General features: G+C 40.1%; 1 long non-coding RNA gene across 1 annotated transcript; it reads right to left on the bottom strand.

The window, feature by feature from the left end:
• Positions 1–1,163: 1,163 nt before the first annotated feature.
• LOC122539328 lies at positions 1,164–20,145 on the bottom strand. The gene is made up of 3 exons (XR_006309035.1): positions 20,077–20,145; positions 1,499–1,679; positions 1,164–1,214 (listed from the first exon to the last, which is right to left on the bottom strand). It is a non-coding gene; the product is annotated as an uncharacterized LOC122539328 (long non-coding RNA).
• Between the last annotated feature and the right edge of the window lie 2,117 nt (positions 20,146–22,262).

Genomic DNA, 22,262 nt, shown 5'->3' on the forward strand with positions numbered 1-22,262 from the left:
TACTAAATGAGAGTACACTATTGTCCAGTTGGCATTTCATAATCTTCAGGTCAGCAAGAGTCAATGGAGAAAACGACCTTCACTCAATACTTCATCTTTCTCATTGGCCAAGGAGGCCACAGTCTTCAGGACTGCAAGCTATTACATCGTATCTGCTATATCCTCATACAAGATGAAGTATTTTCAGGAAGGCAGCTATAGTAGGTTGGGGTAGAGTGCTTCCTGGCAATTACTTCATAACAATTGACAGTTTGGTTCATCAACATGAGGACAGGATGACTAATGAGCATGCAATGGGGTGTTGTGAGGTTAAAAATAATCCAGCTGTAGCAGATGCTTCATGTTCCTGTGAAGTTGTTGACAAAGCTGTCCTCTCAAGAACCACAGCAATGTAAGAGTGCAATGTAACCACAGAGAGAGCATGCCTTGGTCAGATGGGAGGGCATAACTTGGAGCTTTATGAGGAGGGATGCCAGAGCTAAAGCATTTCTTGACCAAGACTGCATGCATTCACTTACAGGTCTCACAGGTCTGCTGAATAAGATGTAAGCATGGCAAAGACCAATTCAGCAGTTCTTCTCACAATCATAGTATTAAAGATAAATTGTGCAGAAGGTAAGAGAGAGAGACAACTATAGCAGCAGCTGCTGCTGCAGCCTCACTCTGTAGGTTCAACAAGTGACTTGTGGCTGAGTACATGAGAACATAGTCTGCATGGGGCTCAACAGGGATCTAAACTCTTGAAATCCTCTGTGTTTCAGAGGCCTCCAGTAGCTTCAGACCCATTGCAATGATTTGCTAACCAGATTGTATTCCCAAGTCTATTCTAGCTAAGGCCTCCACCTGACTGTTTCTGTATTGGTGGAGGATGCAGGTGAATACTCTGCTAATGCATCTTCTGACTTCCTCCTCAGCCTGTGACCTCTTGCAATAAGCCTAGGGATAAATGGCACAGTTTCTGTAAAAGGGAAGAGAAAGAATTAGTCAGTGAAGATGGACAATAGCTTACTTATATCAATGCTTTTACTTTCACATTCATATGAGAAGAGCAGAGGCAACTGGGTTCAGGATCATTGGTATCACCCCATCGACATAGGAACTGTCCCAGTTTAAACAGCTCAATGGCCCAATCCTCAAAGTAGGTGCAAATCTTTATATCCAGCAATGCCCACTGGTCTTGGCGCCTCTCCATCTAGTTGTGTGCCAGTGTTTTCCTGCAATGAGATAAAGAGGAGGACTGAGAGTGATGGGAAATGGTGCAAGAACAGTTTGTGAGTATGCACAACCATGCATGGTGATGAAACATCACTAGTAAGTGAGTAAATAGTGCAGAGAACAAGGATTGGTAATTCGTGAGCATATGGTGAATGTGAGGTCTTTAGGGATATGATGCAAATGGTGCTAAGATTTTTAGGCTATGAACCTTTGTAAGATATATCTGTCATGGTACAGTGATACTGAGTGCTGCCACTTTGGCAGAGAAGATAGCATTACCTACCCTTTTGGAGCAAGGAAGATTGTTCATTTTGGGTTACTGCTTGCCGTTCCCTCTGTCATGCTAGTGACACTGACCTTTGCTGTGATCAGTTTGTCAGCTGGATATTCTGAAGAGATATCGTTCTGGTGCTATCATCCAGGAAAAAGATTGGTCTTCTCTTCACGACTCTGCCCAGCTCCAGCTGCAAGGCAATGTCAGTAAACCTGAGAACCAGCTTCAGCTACTGGATTTTTTTTAGATTAGATTAGATTAGATTAGATTTCTTACAGTGTGGAAACAGGTCCTTCAGCCCAACAAGTCCACACCGACCTGCCGAAGCGCAACCCACCCAGACCCATTCCTCTATATTTACCCTTTCACCTAACACTACGGGCAATTTAGCATGGCCAATTCACCTAACCTACACACTTTTTGGACTGTGAGAGGAAACCGGAGCACCTTTCTAAGCTTCTTTCTGGAAGTGACCACCACTGGTTCCTGGGACGCTTGTAGCATTTGAAGTGGTGTCCAACTTGCCTTTAAATATTTCACCAGCACCTTTACAATTAAATCTGCAAAGAGATATAGTTAAGTTAAGAGAGTTTAAAAATTGACAGATGGAATATAATGTGATAAAATGTGAGCTCATCCATTTTGGCAGAAAGAATAGAAAAGATTGCAGAACTCAGAGATACAGGGAGATCTGAGTATCCTACTGTATGAATCACAAAATGTTGGTTTCTCGATGCAGTAAGTGTTTTGAAAAGGTGAATGGAATATTGCTGTTTATTACAAAGAGAATGGAATACATGAGAAGTGATGTTTTGTTACACTTGGACAGGCTGTGTTGAGACCATCTGAATACTGTGTACAATAATGGTTTCCTTAGTTAAGAAAGGACATAAACACATTACAAGCAGATCAGAGGAAACTATCTCACCAGAGACTTACATACTTAACTGCTACAATTTCTGATAACCTTCCTCACTGTCTACGATCCTGCCTATTTTAGTGTCATCAGCAAACTTTCTAATCACGCCTTGTATATTCTCATCCAAATCATTGATATAGATAACAAATAGAAATAAATCCAGCACCGACCCCTGAGGAACTCCATTAGTCACAGGCCTCCAATCTGACAAGCACCCTTTCACTATTACTCTCTGCTTCCTATCATCAAGTCAATTTCGCATCTAATTTGCCACCTCCCCCTGGATTCCATACGATCTAACCTCCCAGAGCAGCCTACTACATGGAACCTTATCAAAGGCCTTATTGAAATCGATATATACTACGTCTACTGACCTGCCCTCATCAATCTTCCTGTCACTTCATCAAAGAACTCTAACACATTTGTGAGGCACTATCTCCCACTCACAAAGCCATGCTGACTACTCCTAATCAAACCCTGTCTTTCCAAATGCATGTCTATCTTATCCGTCAGAAGCTTCTCAAATAACTTACCCACCACAGATGGTAAGCTTACAGGTGTACAGTTCTCAAACTTTTGTTTGCAACCCTTCTTGAATAATGGCATAACATTCGCTACCCTCCAGTCTTCTGGGACCTCACCTGTTGCTAACGACAATGCAAAAATATTGGCCAATGCGCCCACAACTTCCTCTCTAGCCTTTTGTAGAGTTCTTGGATCTATCTGGTCAGGACCAGGAGATTTATCCACCTTTATACATCCTAATATGTCCAACACCTCCTCTACTGTAATATTGACTGTCCTCAATATATAACCACTAACTTCCCCAAGTCTTCATGTCTTTCTCCACAGTAAACAGAGAGGAGAAATATTCATTGAGAATCTCACCCACCTCCTACGGTTCTGCACATACATTTCCACTTTGATCCTTGAGTGGCCTTATTTTCTCTCTAGTTATTCTTCTTCCTTTAATATACTTAAAGTAGCTCTTTGGATTCACCCTAATCTTCTCAGCCAAGGTTATGTCGTGCCTTGCTTTCTTCGCCCTCCTGATTTCCTTCTTCAGTAAACTCCTATATTCCCTGTGTACCTTCAGGGATTCCTTTGAGCCCAGCTGCCTGTACTTGAGCCACGTCTCTTCCTTTTTTCTGGTCAAAACCTCGCTATGTCTTCTTAGCCAGGGTTCCTTGTTCCTGCCCTTCATCCTGACAGGAACATATAGACTTTGAACTCTAGCTATCTCACTTATTGGGAATATTTCATCAAAATCCTGACTTGTGGCTTGTAGACAGTGGACAGACTTGGAGGAGTCAGGAGATGAGTTACTTGCCACAATATTGCTATCTTCTGGCCTGCTCTCATAGCCACTGTGTTTATGTAATGAGCTGAGTTGAGCTTCTGTCAATAATAATCCCCAGGATTTGACAGTGATAGTAACACCACTGAATCTCAAGGGGCGGTGGTTAGATTTTCTCTTATTTGTGATGGCCATCACATTTGTATGGTGCAAATATTACATGCCTAGACACTGTACAGATCTTGTTGCATTTGGATATGAAACTGCTTTAGTATCTGAGGAGTCGTAAATAGTGCTGCACATTGTGCAATCATTGTGAACAGCCCCACTTCTGGTCTTATGATAGAGAGAAGGTCATTGATGAAGCAGCTGAAGATGGTTGGAACTAGGACACTATCCTGAAGAATTCCTGCAGATATGTACTTGTGCTGAGATGACTGACCTCCGACAACAACAATAACCAACTTCCTATGTGTTAAGTATGACTCCAGCCACCAGAGAATTTGACCTCTGATACCCATTGATTCCAGTTTTGCTAGTGCTCTTTCATGCCACAGTTGGTCAAATGCAGCCTTGACATCAAGGGCTGTCACTGACACCTCACTTTGGAATTCTGCTGTTTTGTCCATGTTTGAACTAAGGCTGTAATGGGGTTAGGAGCTGAGTGGCTTAGCAAAACCCAGCAAGTTATTCATATTTCATAGCAATAAAAGCAAGAGTAGGCCATTTGGCCCATCGAGCCTGCTCTGCTATTCATTAAGATCATGGCTGATCTATCCATTGTCTCAGCTCCTCCGATCTGCAATATCCCCATAATCCTTAATTCTCCTTCCATGCAAAAACCCATCCAACTGTGTCTTGAATATATTTAATGAAGCTGCCTCTATTGCTTCCTTGGGTAGAGAATTCCGTAGATTCACTACCCTCTGGGAAAAGCAGTTCCTCCTCATCTCTATCCTAAATGTACTCCTCTTAATCTTGAGGCTATGTCCCCTAGTCCTCAACTCACCCACCAGCAAAAACAACTTGCCTGTCTCTATTTTACCTATATTTTTCATAATTTTACATGTTTCTATAAGATTCCCTCTTATTCTTCTAAATTCTAGAGAGAGTACAGTCCCAGGCAGTTCAACGTCTCCTCATAGGGTAACCCCCTCATCTCTGGAATCAACTTGGTGAACCTCCTCTGCACAACCTCCAAAGCAAGTATTTCCTTCCTCAAGTAAAGATACCAGAACTGTGCTCAATATTCCAGGTGCAGCCTCACCAACACCTTGTACAATTGCAGCAGAACCTCCCTCCTCTTCAATTCAATCCCTCTAACAATGAAAGCTAAAATTCTGTTTGCCTTCTTGATTACTTGTTGCACCCACAAATCAACTTTTAGCAATGTACAAGAACTTCTAAGTCCCTCTGCACAACAGCATGCTGCAGTCTTTCACCATTTAAATAATACTCTGACCTATTTTGACTTCCAAAGTGGATAACCTCACATTTACCAACATTGTACTCTATCTGCCAGACCTTTACCCACTCACTTAGCCTGTCTAAATCTCTCTGTAGACCCTCCACATCCTCTGCACAGTTTGCCTTTCCACTCAATTTAGTATCATCAGCAAACTTGGACACACTTGGTCTCCTCTTCCAAACCATTTATATGTATCATGAACAGTTGTGGGCCCAACTGCTCACCACTGATCTCCAACCAAAGAAACACCCATTTATCCCAAATTTCTGCTTTCTATTGGTTAACCAGTCCTCTATCAATGCTAGTACATTCCCCACAACTCCATGCATTCTTATCTTATGGATGAGTCTATTATACAGCCACCTTATGGAACATCTTCTGGAAATCCAAGTATACAATATCCACCTGTTCTCCTCCATCCACCTCACTTGTTAAATCCTCAAAGAACTCCAGTAAGTTGTGAAATGCAACCTTCCCTTTCTGAATCCGTGCTGTGTCTGCCTGTTGCAACCCTTTCCACCCAGATGTCTTACTATTTCTTCTTAAATGATAGCCTCCAGAAATTTCCCAACTACAGATGTTAAGCTAACTGGCCTATAGTTACCTGCCTTTTGCTGACACCTTTTCTTAAACAGTGGCGTGACATTCGCTGTCTTCCAGTCTGCCAGGACCTGCCTGGAGTCCAGTTAAATTTGGTAAATTACCACTAATGCATATACTATAACTTCCGCCATTTCTTTCAGCACCCTGAGATACATTCCATCAGGATCAGGGGACTTATCTACCTTTAGAATCTCAATTTAGCTCAACACTACCCATTTAACGATAACAATTGAATTGAGGTCCTCACCTCCCATCATATCCTGAGCAGGTGCTGCTTGATAGCACTGCTGATGAAATCTTCCATCACTTTACTGATGATTGAAAGTACCCTGATGGGACGATAATTGGCCGGGTTAGATTTTGTCCTGCTTTGTGTGTACATGACATAACTGAACAATTTTCCACACTGTCAGTTTGTAACTGTACTGGAACAGCTTGGTTAGGAGAGTGGCAAGTTCTGGAGTAGAAGTCTTCAATAATATTGCTGGAATGTTGTCAGGGCCTGTAGCCTTTGCAGTATCCATTGTCTCCACCCATTTCTTTTATTTACGTGGAGTGAATTGAATTGGCTGAAGACTAGTATCTGTGATGTCAGGAACCACTCGAGGAGGTGGAGATGGATCATTCACTCGGAATTTCCGGCTAAAACTTACTGTGAAAGCTTCAGCCATATCTTTTGTCCCGAAGTGCTGGGCTCTTCCATCATCAAGAATTGGGATATTTATGCAGCTTTCATCTCCAGTGAGTTGATTCAATGTCCACTTCCATTAACAACTGGACATGGCAGGACTGCAGAGCTTAGATATGATCAGTTGGTGTTAAGATTGCTTAGCTCTGTCTATCACTTGCTGCTTATGCTATGTGGCATTCAAGTAATCCTGTTTGGTGACTCCACCAGGTTGAAACCTCATCTTCAGGTATGTCTGCATCTGCTCCTGGCATGCCTTCCTGCACTTGTCATTGAACTGGGGTTGATCCCCTGGCTTGATAGTAATGTTGAGTTGGGGATATGCTGGGCCATGTGGTTACAGATTGTGCTGGAGTACAATTCTGCTGCTGTCGATGACCCATAGGTGTCATACCCGATGCCCGATCTGTTCGAAGTCTGTCCCATTTAGTACAGAGATAGTGCCATTCAACATGTTGGAGATTATTCTCAATGTGAAGGTAGGCTTCATCTCTGTAAGGACTGTGTGGTAGCTGCAGCTGGCAGATTGGTAAGGATGAGATCAAATATGATTTTCCCTCTTGTTGGTTCCCTCACCACTCTCTGCAGACCCAGTCTAGTAGCTATGTCTTTTAGGACCTGACGAACTTGATCTGTAGTACTGCCATTCTTGGTGGTAGACATTGAAGTTCTCCACCTGGAGTACATTTTGTGTTCTTGCCAGCCTCAGTGCTTCCTCTAAGTGTTGTTCAACATGGAGGAGTACTGATTCATCAGCTGATTGAGGATGGTACATGGTAATCAAAGTAAATGTTTAATCTGAAGCCATGAGACTTGATGGGGTCCAGAGTCAACATTGACTCCGGGGCAAATCCCTCCCAACTGTGTACCACTGCACCACCACCTCTGCCGGGTTTGTTCTGCTGATGGGACAGGACAGATCCAGGGATGGTGCGCTGAAGAGCAAGATTTACAACAGAAACACATAGAAGTTGCAGGAAAAGCTCAGCCGGTCTGGCAGCATCTATGAAGAGAAATCGAAGTTAACATTTTGGGTGTGGTGACCCTTCTTCAGACCTGATAAGCTTTTCCAGCAACTTTTGTTTTTATTTCTGATTCACAACATCCACAACTCTGTCTGGGACATTGTCTGGAAGTTATGATTCCATGAGTATGACCATATCAGGCTGTTGCTTGATCAATCTTTGAGACAAGTATCCCAATTTTGGCACTAGCTCCCAGATGTTATTAAGGAGGACTTTGTAGGGTTGACAGGATTGTTTCTGCCATTGACTATTCCGCTGCCTGGGTCAATACCAGGTGATCCATCCAGTTACCTTTCTTTGAGACTTGGTCATGATTGATACAACTGAACTAGGCGATTTCAGAGGGAAATCGAGAGTCAACAAGATTACTGTGGGTTTGAAGTCACATATCGGCCACACCAGATGAGGATGTCGGATTTCCTTCCCTGAAGGACATTAGTGAATCAAATGAGTTTTTCCCACAATGAGTTCAAGGTCATCGGTAGATTTTTAATTGCAGATCTATTTTTATTGAATTCAAATTTCACTACCTGCTGTGGCAGGATTCAAACCCAGGTCCCCAGAACATTAGTTGAGTTTTTGGATTAATAGTCTAGGCCATCAGTGAACTGAAGAGGAAGATTTACAACAGAAACACAATCAGAAATTGTTGGAAAAGCTCAGCAGATCTGGCAGCATATGCAAAGAGAAATCAAAGTTAACGTTTTGGGTGTAGTGATCCTTCTTCAGACCTGATGAACTTTGCCAGCAACTTCTGTTTCTGTTTGATTCACAACATCCACAATTCTTTTGTTTTTATTTAAGATTTACAACAGCTCTGGCTACACATTGCTGTTTCATTGGAAATAAGTTAAACTTACATACAGAGATAAAATCCTGTTTATGGATGATTCTGATTTCTTCTAAAAACAAGTGTGCAGTTCCAGTTACACAGTACTTTCGCTTAGTTTCTTCCCAGTAAATTAATTCAACAGTATGACTCATTACTCATTTACTTCCTACATGCCGTGTTGCATCAATTAGATGAGTTAGCTTTTTTTTAAATTGAGATGACTCAATATTGTGCTCTTAGTTTTATTAAAGTGAGTCTGTAAAGATTCACCAAGACTATACATCATGTACTCTATTGGAATGTATCTGTCATTGAGATTGAAATATTTGTAATATCGTTTGAGCACTAGCCTGATATTTTAAAACATCAGATAAAGGGTAATTTAAAGAGGAGTGATTTGTGATTGAAAAGGATATTCTCCAGAGTTCTCCGGTATCACAGCTACCAGTCTTCAACCAATTTGATTCACTCCATATGGTATCAAGGAAAATTGGAGGTACTGGATACTGTAAAGGCTCTGACAACATTTCAGCAACAGCGCTGAAGACTTGTGTTTCAGAAGTTGCCACAATCTTCGCCAAACTGTTCCACATAGCTACAACATTGGATTCTACCCATTAATGTGGAAAATTGTCCAGCAGGGCAAATCCAACCTGACCAATGACATCTCATCAGTCTAATCTCAATCAACAATGAAGTTATGAAAGGTTCATCTTCAGTTCTATCAAGAAGTACTTGCTCAGCAATAACCTGCTCACTGATGCCCAGTTTGCATTCCATCAGGGCCATTCAGCTCCTGATTTTATTATAGCCATGGTTCAAACATGGATAAAAGAGCTGAAGTTAAATATGAAGTGAGAATAACTGCTTATGATGAAAGTTACATTTAATTGATCATTACATAGTGGATCCCTAGTAAAACTGGTATCAATGGGAATCAGAGAGAAAACTCTCTGCTGGTTGGAATCTTGCCTGGCACAAAGGAAAATGGTTACAGTGTTAAATGTAAATCATCTCAGTTCCAGAACATCTCTGCAGGAGTTCCTCGGGGTAAAGTCCTTGGTTCAATTATCTTCAGTTGCTTCATCAATGACCTTCTTCCATCATAAGGTCAGAAGTGGGGATGTTCACCAATGATTGTGCAATGTTCACTCACGACTCCTCAGATACCTGAAGCAGTCCTTGCTTAAATACAGAAAAGCATGGACAACCAGGATTGGGCTGAAAAGTGGCAAAAAATATTTTGATTCATACAGGTATATGGCAACAACCATTCCAATAAGAGAGAAAAGGATCATCACTCTTTGATAATTATTAGAATCACCCACATTCAACGTCCTAAGGGATTGATCAGAAACTAAATCGGAGTAGCCTTATAAATACAATGGTTACAAGAACAGGTCAGAGGCTAAGAATCCTGCAGCAAATAATTCATCTCCTGATTACCCAATGTCTATCCACCATCCACAAAGCACAAGTCAAAAGGTATGAAATACTTCTTGATGATTGCAACTCCAATAACACTTATCACCATCCAGATCAAAGCTCGATCAATAACTCATTTGTGAACATTCACCACCGATGCTCAGTACCAATGGTCTGTGTCATTGATGAATTTCTTGTCAAAGGTCCTAAGACAGAACTTTCCAAATCCATTTTCAATCAGAGAAGCAGAGGCAGCAGATACATGGGACGACCACAACCTGCAAGGTCTCTTCCAAGTACACACAATCCTAACTTGGAGGGAGAGGAGGTGGGAGATCAGGGTTAAGATCTGGTTGTTTAGAGATCAGCAGTCAAAGATCTTGAGCTCTGCAATGAGACTAAAATACTTAGGCCAGTGGTGAATAGTCCTTTTGTGTGAGGTTGGGTGCTGTAATTACCTTTCTGTCACCAAGTTTGGCTAAGCTATTTACCATCCTCGCTGAAGGCATACTTAGTACAGATTACAAAGGCATGTCATGCCTCAGGGAAAATTAATTGAAGGAAACTTTGAGCAGGTGTTACGCTGGTCTTTGCACACCACATAGCATCTACAAAATACACATCACACACTTTTCCAATTCATAATTTCTAACTCAGTAGCCACCTGTGTAAAAGAACTCCATATATGAAATATTTTTCAATGTGGATAATATTCCAGCTTCTGACCAATTTGTTATCAATATTTGGGGACCTATTAACAGTCAGCCTATCATTCAGACTCTTCTTATAACAGAATATGTCTGGACATTTTTGTTTACGAGTTACCAACTCCTCTGCAATCATTCATCAAGTTCCAGCAATGTACACAGCATTATACTTAATACTGATCCTGCATCTGAATGATTTCATCTCAAACTCACACAATTCTCATGGTTCTCAAATTCTTTGCATTCTTTATGTGATCTTTGTTCTTATGTGATCTTACAGGTGTTGGACAGTCACACAGAAAAACCATCCAAATTTTGTTATAAAGCATGAAGGAAAAGTGTCCTAAGTGAATTTTTTGTTGATATTTTATGTTGCTCAGAATAAATCACTAATTATATAATTCATTCTCCTAATAAATATTAAGCAGAGTTTCTGTACAAGTGAATGGGTTAGAGCCTGATATTATCTCACTGTGAGTTTGTCTGTACTGGATGCCCTTAACTGATAAAATGCCTTGACATGAGAATAGAATTTTATACTGTTGTGTTCTTTTTTAACCCCATTGGTTTTTGATTTACTTGGCAGAACATATTTCACACTTAGGCTTGAAAGAGGTGCCTTAACTCCTCTCAAATTGCGTAATGGTTCCATGATTCTCCATCCATTGAGAAATTAGCCTGAGTTTGACAAAAGTAAATTCTGAAATGACTTTAAACTTATTCTAAGCAAGCATTTGGTTCAAAGTTGATAATCTTTTCTAAATTGCCGTACCATAACAGCATAACCTAACTTCAAATGAGTAAATTGTGATGTTTATTCCCCAATATTGCTGTCAAGTCTCTGCATAGAAGAGAGAAGTGGCTTTCATTTTCATCCAAGCATTATCTAGGAGCTTCTTAAGGGCTACTCATTTGTCTCTTATTCACAGTGAAGGATCACTGAATCATAGAAGGCAACCATTCAGCCCATTGTGTCTGTACCATAGAATCCCTAGCTGAAAATGTGTTGTGCTGGAAAAGCGCAGCAGGTCAGGCAGCATCCAAGGAGCAGGAGAATCGACGTTTCGGGCATAAGCCCTTCTTCAGGATTCCTAAAGAAGGACTTATGCCCGAAACGTCGATTCTCCTGCTCCTTGGATGCTGCCTGACCTGGTGCGCTTTTCCAGCAACACATTTTCAGCTCTGATCTCCAGCATCTGCAGTCCTCACTTTCTCCACCATAGAACCCTTACACTATCCAGGATCTTCTTTATACTGGACCATAGGGCTATTCATCCAAACTGTTTATTTGTTTCTTCGTAGTAGTGAATGATCACTGAATCACAGAGGGTGGCTATTCAGCCCATTGTGTCCGCACTAAATGAGCATATTACTCAGTGTCATTGAACTGCCTCTAATGAAACTTTGTATATTATTCCTTTCAAAGTCTAACACTTCCAAAAGCCTCAATCAAGCCTACATCCACCATAGTCTCAGGTAGTGCATTCTAACTAACATCCAAAGGATTATCATTGACCATAAATTGAACTGAACAAGTCATTTGAATCCTGTGGCTGCAAAAGCAAGTCAGAGACCAGAACTCCTGCAGCAAGTAACTCACTTGCTGACTCTGCAAAGCATTTCCAATGTCTACAAGGCAGATGTGATTGATACCACATCCACAAATATTCTCTATCTCTACCACCAATGCTCAGGAGTAATGTACACCACCTGCAAAATATACTGAAGAAATTCACCAAAGATCCTTAGGAAGCACCTTTCAAATACATAATTACTACAACCTAGAAGGACAAGGGCAGCAGGTACATGGGAACACCACCACCTGCAGGTTCCCCTCCAAGCCACTCACTATCCTGACTTTCAAATATACCATCATTTCTTTGGTGTTGCTGGGTCAAAATCCTAAAATTCCCAGCCTAACTGCATTGTGGATCTACCTGCACCAAATGGACTTCAGCAGTACACGAAGACAGCTTACCATTACCTTTCAAGGATAACTAGGGGCATGCAATCAATGCTTGCCCAGCCAGTGATGCCCATATCCTGTGAATGAATAAAGTACATCTAACTACTCACTGTGAAAAATCTCTTTCTTAGTCAACTTCCTATATATAAATATATATATAGGTATGTGATGATTTCATTGTGGATACTGTTTTTTCTGTGAGAGACCTCCTTTTGTTAATGCAAATGCTGCACGGTAACAAATGGAGTTAAACGTCTGCTATCCTAATCCCTGAAGATTTAGCCCTTATGTGATATCTACCAATCTTCCCTCATCTGACCATATGCGTCCATACACTTCAAATAAATTGATTATTTGGCAGGATGTTTGCTGGCACTTTAGAATCCCTCTGGGTCTCTCTGTATTTTTTCCCCCCATCTGGTGCATTCATGACTTTCTATGCTTTTTTTTGTGCAGAAACATAGATTTGGCAAATAGCAAGCTGGGAGAATTCAGAATTTTTCAAATGTATTCTTCATGAGTGATCTGAGATTAGGTGGATCAATATCAACATATTTATTGCAGCCTTAAATATTTTTTTCAGCTGTGCTGTTTGCTGTGCAATCACACAGTGAATGAAATGGTTTCACTGACACCTATTTTGCAAACTGCAAGTTTAGGAAAGAAATGTTATATGAAGTTGTATCACTGGCCACGAGGCAGGGCAGTGATGGTTTTCTCGTTTTCAGCTTAAAGGTACAATTAGAGTGACTGGCAGGTTTTGGATTTCCTTCTCCATCTCTAGTGGTCATGATTGGAGCTTCTGTTGCAGTTTGGGAAAGGTGACAGCTGGTCTAACAGAGAATGTTGATTCACCAGCTGGGTTTATTGTTGAGTGAGGTGCTGTGATTAACTATAGCCTCTTCCATCTGCACTAAAGTAATGCGCTTCTTTTTCATAAAACATCTTAACTGAATTATTTTCAATGGGATTAAGTTCCAATTGTGCATTCCAGAATAAATTGTAAAGTTAGTAAAGATTATATATGTTGTATCATTGGTCCACAATAACCCGTCAAAAACTTACGGGATAATTTTAACACTTGGCAGAAAAACCAACCTGGAAGATAGAGTTGGAGTTGGAGGACCAGCAAACATTAGTTGTTGAAATACATTTGAATGCTACCTGTTTTTGATGGGAAGTCATAGAAAGAAGATAGAAACAGGAGTAGGCTATTTGATCCCGCAAGCCTTCGGTGCCATTCAATATGATGATGGTTGATCATTGAGCTCAATACCCTAATCCCATATTCCCCTGAATATCCCTTGATTCATTTAGCCACAAGAACTATATTTATCTTGTTCCTGAAAGAACATAATATTTTGATCTCAACTACTTTCTCAGTTAATTTCTGAGGCTCATTACTCCCTGGGTGAAGAGATTTCTTCTCATTGCAGTCAGAAAAGGTTTACCCTTTATCATTAAACTGTGACTCCGGGTTTTGTACTTTACCATCAGGAACATTCTCCCTGGATCTAACCTGTCTAGTTCTATGAAATAATAATCTTAATTCTTCTAAGTTCCCGTGAATACATTCCTAACCAACTCAATTTCTCCTCATGCATCAGTAAGAAAACCAAAACTTCACACAATATTCTATGTGTGGCCTCATCAATTCCCTGTATAACTGCAGCAAGACATCCTTGCTCTTGTACACAAATCCTCTCGCTATTGTTACAACACGGGGTAAACCCCTTTGCTAATTTAAACGCAAAACCCAGAGAAGCTCACCTCATGCCGTAATGTGTTAACTTTTGAGAGGCAAAGAACAATCCCAAATTTCACTATATAATGTAAAAATTAACAATTTTATTCTTTAAGTCCAACAGCAAACATTAAATCTCCAACTATTTATAACTTCTTTCTCTTAAACCTATCCTTTACCTCCCACTCTACAATACTGGGCTGATAAATTCCCTTTTAAGTTTACGGCAAATCAGTTTCAAACCCAGTTGTCATCTTCTGATGTCAAACTTTCACTGTAGATTTCTCTAGTTTGGATTTTGACTTCTTCTGCACAAAATTCTTATGGACAGGTACCTTTCAGAGAACGATCCTGCTGACAGTCTTTACTTTTAAGTGCTCTTTGCTGTTCTCCCCTGAACATTTCAAAGTGTCTGATTTTATATCCCAAAATCATTGGATTATTTCATTGGTTTGATATCATCCCAAACAGTAAAATTCAAAATCGATTGGATTTTGGTATCTGGGGCATAATTTAAATTGATTGGCCGAATTTGCATTTGTTTTTGTTCTATGACAACACAATTCCAGCTATTTGCTTCAACCAAACATTACAGTTTTAAAGTGTTCAACACACTGTGCTTTCAATCAGTCCCTACCAGCTTCTTCTCTCTCTTAAAAGGTACAGTGCACTTACATCTTCATAACACCTCCCTTCTTAAGAAAAAAAGAACTATGAAAATGAAAAGATGGCTTCATTTTTTCTATTTCTTAACCACATTACATATAACTTTAATCTAAGTTCATCTTAACGTCTTCCTATATATCAATCTCATCTAAACTTTATCAGGTTAAATCTGCGATAACACATCTGCAATTACATTCTCACGATCCGCAACATGTACAGTTTGTAAATTAAAAGTCTGTCACATAAGACTCCAATGAAATAGTCTCATATTCTTGTCTTTAAAGCATACCAAGAATTTAAGAAGATTGTAATCTGTGTACACAGCCATCTTTGACTCATTGTTTATGACATAAACATTAAAATGTTGTAAGGCCAGTACCAAACTTAATAGTTCTTTTTCGATTGTGGAGTATTTCCTCGGGTGGATGTTGAGTTTCTTCAAAAAGTAACCAACTGGCAGTTCAATCGCATCATCATCTTCCTGCAGCAGTACAACTCCAACTTTTATACCACTAGTATTGTTGGCAACTTTAAAGGGTTTCGAAAAGTTTGGGGTAGTTAAAACTGGTGCGATTCCTACATTTGATTCCTACATAAGTCCTCATACTGCAGTAACAAATCTTTCAAATGTATTCTATGCTCCTGAGGCAGATAGTTCACTAACCTATCCCACCCCTCGAGGATTTCATTTTTAAAAGTATTTTGAAGCACATCAAAATCCACAACATCTGGATTTGATTCCTCACTCTGCGGGGCAGAGTTTCTCCAGTTCTTTCTCTCTAGTATAATACGGTTTTAGCACGTTCACAAGATGTATCTGATACTGTTTTGTCTATCTGGCATCTTTACTAGATAGTTCACCTAACTCAACATCATCCTCAATCTGATAGGGACCACTAAACCTGGCTTTGAAGGTATCTCCTATCACTGGTAACAGTACTAACACATCATCCCTCAGGAAAATGTCTGAGTCTCAGAGTTTTTATCTGCCACCTGCTTCATTCTATGCTGTGCCCTCTTTAGGTGCTGTTTAGCTAACTCACCGACTCGACTTAATCTCTTCCCTCACCTCCGACACAATCTAATTGTGAAATCTCCGTTTTTGGTCCTGTCAATTTCTCTTTGATTAATTTCAAAAGGGCCTCTCACTTCAAGTCCGAATGTTAACTCGACGGGGGTAAACTGATTAGATTCATTTGGGGCGTCTCTAATGGCAAACAATATGAATGTGATACCTTTATCCCAATCATTCGTGTAATCCTGACAGTATGTTCTCAACATGGTCCCTTCAAGGTCTGGTACCACCTTTCTAAAGCTCCCTGGGATTCAGGATGATACGTACTGGATTTAAAGTGCTATATACCTAAGCTATCCATGACTTCCTTAAACAGCCTAGCAGTAATATTAGACCCTCATTCCAACTGAATCTCTCTTGATAGCCCAAACCATGTGAAGAAAGCTACTAACTCCTCCACCACCCTTTTTGCCTTGATATTCCATAATGGAACTGCCTCTGGAAATCTGGTAGACACATCCATTATAAGACCATAAGACATAGGAGTGGAAGTAAGGCTATTCGGCCCATCGAATCCACTCCGCCATTCAACCATGGCTGATGGACATTTCAACTCCACTTACCTGCATTCTCCCCGTAGCCCTTAATTCCTTGTGACATCAAGAATTTATAATTCTCTGCCTTGAAGACATTTAGCGTCCCGGCCTCCACTGCACTCTGTGGCAATGAATTCCACAGGCCCACCACTCTCTGGCTGAAGAAATGTCTCCGCATTTCTGTTCTGAATTTACCTCCTCTAATTTTAAGGCTGTATCCACAGGTCCTAGTCTCCTCGCCTAACGGAAACAATTTCCTAGCGTCCACGCTTTCCAAGCCATTATGGTTAACAAGTACTGGTTCCCACTGTTATTTTTCGGGGGGGACCAACACAATCAATTATAAACCACGTGAAAGGTTTCTCGAATGCGGGAAATGGCAACAAAGGTGCTGGTTTTATTATCACCTGTGGTTTACCTACCATTTGACACGTATGACAAGTTTTAAAATGGGCCATTAAAAAAAGGTCATTAAAAATGTTTTTGTGCCTTAGCCTGAGTCTTTCATACACCTAGGTGACCTCCTACGTGTAGTTCATGTCCTACCCATTTGTATGCTACCGGCAACATAATCTGGTGCACTTCGGCCCATTTCTCCTCTGCGCTAACCTATTGATGTCTCCATTTCCATCTTAGGATTCTGTCAGATAAAAACCCTCAGGAATATTAGATTCTCTATAGTCTGGAAACAGGCCATTTGGCCCAACAAGTCCACACCGACCCTCCAAAGAGTAACTCACCCAGACTCAGTCACCAACCCTGACTAATTCACCTAATATTATGGGCAATTTAGCATGACCAATCCACCTAATGTGCACATCTTTGGACTGTGGGAGGAAACTGGAGCACCCGGAAGAAACCCACGCAGACACAGGGAGAATGTGCAAACTCCACAGACAGTCGCCCGAAGTGGGAATCAAACCCGGGTCCCTGGCGCTGTGAGGCAGCAGTGCTAACCACAGCCAACATTCTCTGCCTCCTTTTCAAAGTACGCACCCACATTTTTTTTTAAATTGGCTTGCCTTTCTGTTGCTAGTCACTTAGGCTTTCTGTCTGACTCTCTGCCTGTTCAGGTTTCTCCTGCACCATTACGTCAAACAGGGTGTCTGCTAACTGAACCTCAACTCCTTCATCTTTCTCTTTACTTTTCACTTCATGCTGTGACTTATGATAGTGGGATCTTCTTACAACACAGTGTGGGAAAATACCAGGATATTCCTGTTTTAAGTCCTCAGTTTCCTGGTCTTCCTTGGGCTTCTCCACAACAAGGGGTGTCACTCCCACCTTGAACCCTACTAAATCATTCCCAAGAACAAACAGGATTCCTGGAACTGATACTCTGTCAATCGCTCCCACTGTTACTTCCCCAGTCTTGAGTTGGCACTCCAACTTTATCTTACATAAGGGAATACTACATTTTCATCCATCTATCCCACAAATTACCACACACTCAGGTAACAGATCAGAAAGAGAGCAAATTAGAGACTGGTTAGATCCTGCATCACTCAAAATTAAAACTTCTTGCCCTACTCCCCCTGTTCTTTGAGTAAACATTGCCCACAGAGGCAAATTCTTGATAGAGAGCAGGCACTAACTTTATGCCTTGCCTCTGCCTAGGCTGTGCACTCTCCTGCAGCTCCTCGGCCTCTTCTTGGTTTTTCCTTTACTACTTTCACGAATGCCACTGGCTTAGCTTCTTTTACCACATCTTTTCCCACAGTGCCTTTCTTTAACCACCAGCCCTGTGACTTTACGTATCCCACTTTACCACAGTGGAAATATTGGAGGCATTTCACCACCTTTCCACCTTCTTGGGCTTCCTTTTTAAACTGTGGTAAACACTTACCAGTGTTCTTACTCTTTGGTTCATACTGTAGGATGTCCCCCTCTCCCAAATTCTATTCCTCACACGATGAAATTCTGTCTGGAACTTGTCTTATGCACCAACATGTATTCATTTGCTAATTCTGCTGCCCTTCTCACTTCCTGAACTTTCTGCTCTTCCACGTGAATTCTTACCATCTCTGGAAGTGAGTTTTTAAACTCCTCCAGCAGAATAATCTCTCTTAAAGCCTCATAGGTCTTATTTATCTTTAAGGCCCACATCCACCTAATAAAATGACTATGTTTAATTCTTTCAAACTCAAAACAAGTCTTACCTGGTTTGTTCTTTATGTTTCTGAAATGCTGTCTATACGTTTCTGGTACCAATTCATACGGACTTCAAAAAGCATGTTTGACCTCTTCATAATCCCTTGACCCCTCACCTGAGAGCACGGCAAATATCTCACTAGCTCTGCCTACCAGTTTAGTTTGAACTAGCATTACTGATAAATCCTTGAACCACCCCATCTGCCTAGCCAATTTTTCAAATGAAATAAAGAAGGTTTAGACATCTTTCTCATCATGATGTGGCAGAGTTTTGGCATATTTGTACATATCACAACCTTCTTTTAATCTTCTCCATCCTGTGAATTTGACTTTGCTGACTAAGTCACAACTTTTCCAGTTCAAATTCTCTCTCTTTCTTCAGCTAAGATTCTTCTCTCTCTCTCTTTTTCCCCTCTCTCTCCCTCTCTTTGTTTATCATCTAACTCAATTTTCCTTAATTGTAATTTAAGTTTTTTCTAACTCTACTGCACTTGTTTGTTTCTTTGACATGTCTAAGTGTTTGAGTAATTCTCTTACAATTTCAGCTTTACTTTTAAACAAATCGTCTCCCCTACCTTTTTATTTAAAGATCTAGGACACTAACCGGCAACTGTTATGACACGGGGTAAACCCCTTTGCTACATTAAATCTGACACACCTCACACTGTAATCTGTTAAATTTTGAGAGGCAAAGAACCATCACAGATATCACTATTTAAAGTAAAAATTAACAATTTTATTCTTTAAGTCCAACAGAAAACATTAAAATCATAATTATTTACAACTCCTTTACCTCCCACTCTACAATACTGGTCTGATAAATTCCCTCTTAAATTTACGGCAGATCAATTTCAAACCCAGTTGTCATCTTCTGATTTCTGATTTCCTCAACATATTTGAGGAAAGACTTGCTCTTTAATGAATATTTAGCAAATAAAAGGAAGTTTTTAGAGTTACTCCACTGTAGGTGCTTGACCCTCTGACTAACTCCAGCGCCTCTGCTTTCATTTTTGAGTTCCTCCACCTGCATCATTTTATTTGTAACAAGCTTTCTTACTTACTTGAATCAATAGTCTTTTTAGGTGATGCTCTGCAAAGCAATTGCAACTAACTGCTATGAATGGAACAAAATAAACACACATTCATTCACTGTTTCTCAGTTTAAATTATTTTTGAAGCTGCAAATCATATGAGTAATATCCAAATACAAGAATAGCTTTTTCCATTTATAAGTATTTAAAGCAATAGTTCTTTGTGTTCTATAGCATAATGTTAAACAATTGGCAAGTTAACAGTTCTCTTCTATCATCTGTGTGGTCTGCAGTGCCAAAAGGGAATTCACATTTCTCCAACAGCCATACCATTAGTCAGTACACTGAAACTCTGCATTCACGAGGCAGCTTGTCCAGTAATTAGAAACTTGTATAATTGAGTCCATTAGTGTTAGATTCATATTCTACCATATAGAGCTCAATAGTGACTTACTGATGAAGGAAATTGCATCGGGATTGAAACTTTCACTCTGCAATGGATGTGTAATCTTTGCTGTAGTGGTCTCTCTAGTAATCTAGGGAAAATACAAGAAAAAACTCCTGAAGTGGACCCGATGTAGAAATACAACATTTATGAAAAATTGTTCAGCAAACTATTGTTACACCTGTGTTAACTCAAATCAGACTGAAACAGAGCACTAAGCCACTAAAACAGTGCATCAGACTAAAAGTGGGAGATTGCTCCTCTCCATAAAGTGAAGGTGCCGGTGTTGGACTGGGGTGGACAAAGTTAAAAATCTCACAACCACCAGGTTATAGTCCAACTCCATCGTCAGGTAGAGCAGCTCTATGAAAGCTTGTACTTCCAAATAAACCTGTTGGACTATAACCTGGCATTGTGTGATTTTTTAATGTTGTCCACTCTGTAAACAAATAGAAAAAAAAATTCAAATTTTCTTTAATCTAATCTGTGACTTATTGTAAGCACAAGTGACACGGTACTGGAACTAAATAAAAATAAAACACATATAATGAAAATTAAGAAGGTTTATGTAGCTGCTATTAACACACCATGTAAGGCAGTGAAATATTTTTGCTATCATGCCCCATCCTTTTCACCTAAATGTGAAATTGATACATCTCAGAAATGGTGTCATGAACACTGGATCTAGTCCCTTTCACCATTTTTAAAGATTCCCAGAATCTCCAAACATCATGAAAATCCAGCCAATTGTTATCAATGACAAGGGTGAAATCTACTTACTAACAGAATTGAATGTAAGGTCAGTGTTTTCTGCTCAAATTTTAGCCTTGATTTTTAGTGTCCTCACCTCGTGAAAATCACCAGGAAAAATGGTGTTAAAACGATGACTGGGATAAATCTCTGAATCTCATCATTTCTAGCCCCATCCTGAGATTTTAGCTATGCTATGAGATTCTTGAATAGGATAGTTTTAGAGCCATCTGTAAAAGCTGACAATAATCAAGACCAAAACCAGAAGAGTTCTAAGAAAGAAGAAATTGTTGAAAAAATAGACACACTGTCAAACTTTCCATCCTGTGTTTATGAGGAAAGATACCAGAATACAAAATCTCAAAAGTGTATAACTATTTGCACTGCATGATAAAAAGTCTGCTGATTAATTGATTTGTTGCCATGGAGAATGTACCAGGCAATTAGTGTGCCCCACTTAGCACTGAATGAAAAGGACAGTCCCAAATCGTCCCTGATGGCAACTTGAGTCCATATGATTGCTTCCCTGCATCTGATGGTGAACTTTTTGTCATGACTGTTGACTTTTGACTGGCGCTTTAAAGAAAGCTGCCATGTTAAAATTGGTTATAGCTCATGCTTCAGGTAGCTAGATGGAATATCTTCTACATCCTTAAGGTCTAGGATAAAATTGTAGCTAATCTAACTACTTCTGACATCAGATAAATATTTGTTTCCCTGAGGTAATTGGCATGTTCAAGCAACAGAAATGAATCTGGTTACTTGAACAAGCTGTGGTTTATAATAATGGCAATGAGGTGCAAGTTGTTTTTGTAAGATGGACATTGTGCTAAGACTATTAGGAGATCTAGTATATTAGTCTTCACTATGCAAGAGCCTATGAGGTTCTCCTTATCCCGACCCAACCATCCTACAACATCACCTGATTTAGCGGACCTTAATGCAGGTCCATTTGGAACTGTTACCTTATGCAGCGTCTCTTCCAAAGCTTATTTCCTCAGTAGTTAACATTCACACTTCCATGTGTGTAATTATATTTGTCACTATTCCAGATCCCATCAAGGTTTGGACCCCAAAAGTTCAAGGAGTATGGAGGTTTCACAATTCTTCAAGAATATTCTCTTTTTCAGATTTGGAATATTTGAGGAATGTTGGTCTTGATTCTGTCCTTGCCATTGTGTGGTGTTTCTGCTTCAGGACCACTTTTTTATGATTTTGAATATCCCTTGTTGAAAGTTGTTGGTCCTGCTAAATCAACTAGTCAATTGATATTCTATCTGGATGACTCTAAGGTTCTTGAATTTCTTTTGCAGTGGAACTCTTCCCTACCTTTTTAAGAACATCTGAAATTTCATAAACGCCGTGGCTCACAGCTATTCCATTGAAAATTTTTTTTGCATTGTCCTGGATTACTGGAGCAAACATTTTCTTCTTAGTAATATCCT

Source organism: Chiloscyllium plagiosum, chromosome 2, assembly GCF_004010195.1.
Source record: "Chiloscyllium plagiosum isolate BGI_BamShark_2017 chromosome 2, ASM401019v2, whole genome shotgun sequence".
Lineage (NCBI taxonomy): Eukaryota > Metazoa > Chordata > Chondrichthyes > Orectolobiformes > Hemiscylliidae > Chiloscyllium > Chiloscyllium plagiosum.